We start from the raw sequence: 5,458 nt of genomic DNA on the forward strand, positions 1-5,458 counted from the left end.
ATTGACTAATGTTAGCTTACAACCAGGTATGTAAATTACAAAGTTTGTTTCATTTAGAACCACTAGAATGTACAAATAGCAGTTTTTGCTTTTTTGTGTATAATTGGAATTTGTTTGTTTTCTTTTTGTTGTTGTTGTTAAATTGCCAGTGCTTATTAACCATAATACTAGTGAACTGCAGTATCCTAATTAAAAGTAGGTATGGGGGAGATTGGAAAGAGACTGAGTGATAGACCCAGTCTGATTCTTGGAAGGTGGAGAACTCCAGCACCACAATCTTGATATTGATTAGTACCTGTGTTTGTAATGAGATTGTTTATCTCTTTCTAGGTTCACTGTGAATATACAGTAAGTCCAGACAATATGATGTAACGACGGTTTAAGAATTGACATAAAGAAAGAAGGTATGACTCTTAATTTGTACACTGCAGTGTAAATACTGGAGAGATGGTAGATGCATCATGTCTTGTTACTTCAGTAAAGCCAGCATTTAGATTTGTCTGAAAACTCTTACCTTACATGAGTCTACATTGGTTTTTCACAGTGCTGTTCAATATCTATGAAGACTGAAACATGCATGACCACAGCTAGTGGGGTTTGGCTTTATTGGCCTGAAAATGTCCATTAACAGACTTAAAAAGAAAAAAAGTCATGGGCATTTAGAACTGCCATATGACCTTAAGGGGTCATTTACATATATCCCATTTTCCTCTTTTGTAGAGGTTTTAAGAAATCACGTAGTGATAACTGTAGCTTGGCTAGGATGATCTGTTATCATGGAAAAATTAAGGATTATGGGTTTGTGTGTATTTATTGCATGAATTTGTGAATTGTTTAATTTTTTTTTAAAGTCAAAATTTCAATTATTTGTAGTTCACACCTGTCATCATAATCTTTAGAATGCTAAAAGCCATAGTTTAAAGGAAATGTGAGCCTAGACTGCATATTTCTAAAATAATCACAAACTGAAGTGTAGATCTATTTTGTTAGTCATGTGTCTATTAAAAATAAGCAAATAAGCTAGTTTTCTCTTACTTATGTGACACCTGTGTGATTTCAGCTGTTTTCTTACCCTCCAAAACATCACTCTGAATCTGTACATTCTGCTTACTTCAGCCTCCAGAGTAAAGTGACTCTCTTAATGCAACTCACATAAAACAAAGTATTATGTTACAGTACTGGAACTGGTAAATCCATACTCATTCGTGATTTCATCCAGGCTGAGCAGTCATGAATAGGAAAGATGCTAGAAGAAGTCAGTAATGAAAGTGCTACTGCAATAGTCATGTTTTGTTGTAGTACTGTCTTCATAAATTATATAAATGTATCCCTTATTTGTCCTTACCCCCCACCCGATTTAAAAGAGCCCTGTGTTTGTATTCGTATTATGTACTCTGCCCTCCTTTCAAGTATGCATATTTTAGCAAGTTCATGTTGTTTCATAAATAAAGTCAGCCAAGTTTAAGGGCAGATTTATTAAAACAGTGAAACAAGATTTCCTTGCTTTCAGGATGTTAAAATCAGCACAAACAAGAAAATGATGTCACTACAGGCTTTTATATAAATTCAAGATGACACATCCTAGCTTTCAGACTTGTGGAGAATTAGGGAATAATCAGAAAAATCAATCACTGAAACTTCATAGACTTTTCCCAATATAATAAACTTTACTTATTAATACAGTTCACTGTGTTCATCATTCCCACCACTGCTGTATCCCTTAGGCTATATGGGTTGTTTCCTGCCTACGAAACAACAACTGGTCAGCTTCAAAAAGCTCTGGTTCCCCCAACTCCTTTACTCTGACTGCTGATTGGTCAATCCCTTGGAAAGAAATCTGCAGTCAGGGTGAAGCTTTATTCAGCGCATCTGGTGCTATCCATGTCATTATTGATCATGGATGAGTCTTGGATCCAACATCAGATCTGAGCTGGCACTAATAAGACAGTTCCTGAGCTCAAGCTCCTCCCCTTTCCAAGATCCCAAGCTACCCACAACCCTTAGTTCTCATTTGCCACAGTTAATGAAAAGACGTGCTTCCTGCAGCTCAAGTAGATTTTCTTTCAGTTAAGTAGCCTTTTTTCCTTTTTCTTGAGGTTTCTTCCTCCTTTGTTTATCCTATCTATTAGTTAGTTTCCTTCACTCCCGGTAGTGTGTTAGATTAGTTTAATTTAGTTTATATTTTTAGGTCCTTACCTGGGTTCCCACTCTTTCTCTTCCTGGTCTTAAGTATCCTTCCCTTCTGCTCCCCCCACTCCCTTTGTTGTTGTGCTGTGTGAGGGTGATGTGTGTGTGTGTGTGTGTGTGTGTGTGTGTGTGTGTGTGTGTGTGTGTGTGTGTCTGTCTGTGTGTGTGTCTGTGTGTGTGTGTGTGTGTGTGTGTGTGTGTGTGTGTGTGTGTGTGTGTGTGTGTGTGTGTGTGCGTGCGGTAGTAGGATGTCTGGTTTCAAAAGGAGCTCCTCGTGTGGTCGGAAAATGCCCCATTCCAACTCGCACAAGGAATGTATTTACTGCCTAGGAGAGCCCCATTTGGAGGTTGAGTGTGTAATTTGTGCTGGCTTCAACCTCATGACTCACCTAGACCACAGAAACAAGGTTCTCGTGAAAGGGCTGACCAAAGGCGGTCCCCCTGGTTACGGGGTCTCCTAAGCCCTCCTCAGATCCCAAAAGGAAGTCTTCTTCCTCATGGGATTCCTCCACCAAAAAGCTGAGGATCTCAGATCACAGCTCCCTGGATCAGAGACCAGCCTCACTAGCTTTGGATCCAGGCTCTTCTGCTCTGAGAGCCCAGGCTTCTGCAGTCGGATCCGAGACCTCGGAGCCTCAGAGGTCCTCATATCTGAGCCAACCTAGACTGTCCTCAGATCATACCTATCTGTCGGATCTGACAGCTATACCTTTTACACCTTCGGATTCAAGCAGGCCCTCAGATCTGACAGTTTTGTCAGATCTGATTATGGTTGTTGAAGGTTCCCCCTATTGACATAGGAGATAGTATCTGGGGCTTCCCAGCAGGTCTTCATCCTGAGACTGTAGACCTTCAGCTAGGTCATGCCATTCCTTGCTATCTTCCCATTCTTCTAGGAGTCTACTCCCTTCAGATATGGATAGGATGATGAGCTTTCTCAAAGCCCAAATCGAACTGGGTTTCTTGCCATCCCCTGCCCATATGCCTAGGGGATCTTTGCCAGTCAAAGAACTCCTCTCTCCCCAGCCAACACATTCGGGTTCAGTCCCCCAGGATGAGGGCATCTCAGAGGAGAGGACTGTGGTTTTGGGCATCTCTTCCCTTCCCACACCGTCTAGGTCCCTGGTGGGTTCAGCTCCATTGCCCTCAGAGCTGGTGGCACCTCGGCCCCACAAGGCCGGTGGGGGTCACCAAGGAGTAGGGTCAGGACTAGAGGTTTTGGACTGCTCCTTACCACTGGGGGCTCTGCTTTGGATAGCTTGGGACTGATATCATCTAGGGACATCAGTGCTGCATCAGAGTGACCTCCCCCATCCCAGTTGGCTGTGGCCAGTGGGGAGGAGGGGAGGGGATTCATCCAGCCAGTCAGCTTTACGGGCGATAGAGAGGACCATCTCTGGATGGGCAGTAGACTCTTCCTCGGCCCTGAATCCCACCCAGCTCCTTTTGATATTGGGCAGCAAGATTTCATCATCCTATCAGGGTCACCCCTCCCGTGAGCATCTTCAGATGGGCATTGCCCCCATTGGGGTCCCTTCCTCTTCTGAGTCCTCCCCAGAGCCCGCCGTGGAGGAACCTTCCTGGAAGAAGGCGTGCAAGAGGAGGCACTTAGACACCTCTCGAGAGTCTCTCACTGAAGACACAAATTTCGAAGAAGGAGATGGGTCCCCCAGGCTTCCATCTGAGGAGGTGTCCTTCAGGGGCATCCTCGAGATCCTGAAAGAGAGAGGCGGTTGGTCTTCCCCCGCCCCATCTTCAGAGGAATCCATGTTCCTGAAGACATTTGGGAAGGGCCCATCTTCTACCTGAGTGTCTTCCCCTGCTAATAAGCTCATCCAGCTAATTTCTAGCAGGGTGTGGAAGGAGTTGGATACAGTAGAACCAGTCCCTAAGAAAGATGATAAGTTCTTAAGTTCCCCTAAAGACAAGGCATTCTGGAGTGAAGGAGTTCCTGTTGATGCCATTGTGGTGGCTGCTGCTACAAAAAGGAGCTCACTGAACAGATCTCAAGGATCCATCCCATGAACAGGGAGTTGCGGGCGATTGACCATTTTGGGAAGTGCATGTTTGCCTCAGCTACGTTTGGGCTGAGGGCACCACTTATATGACACACTGTACTCGGCTGCAAAGGGACTTGGTATCAGAACTTTCCACTTTCCTTTCTGAGTTGTTGCCTCTGGAGAGCTTAAATTGGTCTCTCCAAAGCTTTCCACTCTCATTTCCTTAGATAATGCCTCAATGAGGTTGATCTCCAGTGCAGTGGTCGGCACCTCTCGAGTGGCGGGTACTGGCATTGCCATCAGGCATCATGCCTGGTTTTGTCTTTGTAGGTTTGTGGATAACTTCAAGGCATCTTTCACCAACTCCCCCTTTGACAGGTCAACCTTGTTTGGTCCTTCCGTTAAGCAAACTTTGACCTGTAGAGAGCAGGAGGGAAAGCCTCTGTCTGCAGTTGGGATCAAGTTCTCTACTCCCCAATGATCCTTTTCCAAGAATCAGAGGAGTAGTAAGAAACTATGGTTCGACAGGTCTCAGTCTTCCTTCCAGGATGCTCCTCAAGAATCCTCTTCCTCCGGCTGGGTAAGTGGGTTTAACAGCAGATGTCGCCCCAGAGACAGAAGGAGTCCGCAGAACCAGGGCTCCCGGGAACCCTTCTTGGAGAAGCCCCCTCAGCACTCCCGAAGAACTGCCTGGCCTGGACAAGTTTTACCTCAGATCAGCGGGTGTTAATGTGTCCAGGGTTTCTCCCAGATGTCCCACCCCAGCAAAGGGTGTTGTCCCTTCTAGAGGTCTGAGACCTCCTTCAGAAACGAGCCATCAGGAGGTCCAAATAGGACAATGATGGTCCAGAACTCACTCCCACTTCTTTTTAGTGCCCAAAAAGACCGGGGACCTGCGTCCCATTCTGGACCTCCTTGTGTTCAATCTGTCGGTCAAGAAGTCAAAGTTCTGGATAGTCACTGTTGAGTCCATTCTGCCTCTTCTGCACAAGGACAATTGGCTGTGCTCAGTGGATCTCAAGAACGCATACTATAACATCAAAGTAGACAGATGCTCCAGGAGATCCCTGCGCTTCCGGCCGGGGGCCAATCGCTATCAGTTCAGAGCCCTGCCCTTTGGGTTCACCTTAGCCCCCCGGGTGTTCACCAAATATATGGCAGTGGTGGCAGCCTATCTCCGGCTGCTAGGTTTCCAGCTCTTCCCATACTTGGACAATTGGCTCTTCATGGCACCCAACAAGGCATCAACTCATTCTGGTTACAGATTACAC

The 5,458-nt window shown here is 45.5% G+C and overlaps 1 protein-coding gene across 1 annotated transcript in view; it reads left to right on the forward strand.

Moving 5' to 3' along the window:
• Nucleotides 1-329: 329 nt before the first annotated feature.
• Nucleotides 330-5,458, forward strand: part of FBXO10 (F-box protein 10) — a 721,173-nt gene continuing 716,044 nt past the window's right edge. Inside the window, exon 1 of the mRNA XM_044059796.1 lies at nt 330-404. The gene's annotated coding sequence lies outside the window, so the exon portion shown is untranslated. The remainder of the gene's footprint in view (nt 405-5,458) is intronic.

This window comes from Protopterus annectens, chromosome 17.part0, assembly GCF_019279795.1.
Source record: "Protopterus annectens isolate FY-2018-M chromosome 17.part0, PAN1.0, whole genome shotgun sequence".
Lineage (NCBI taxonomy): Eukaryota > Metazoa > Chordata > Ceratodontiformes > Protopteridae > Protopterus > Protopterus annectens.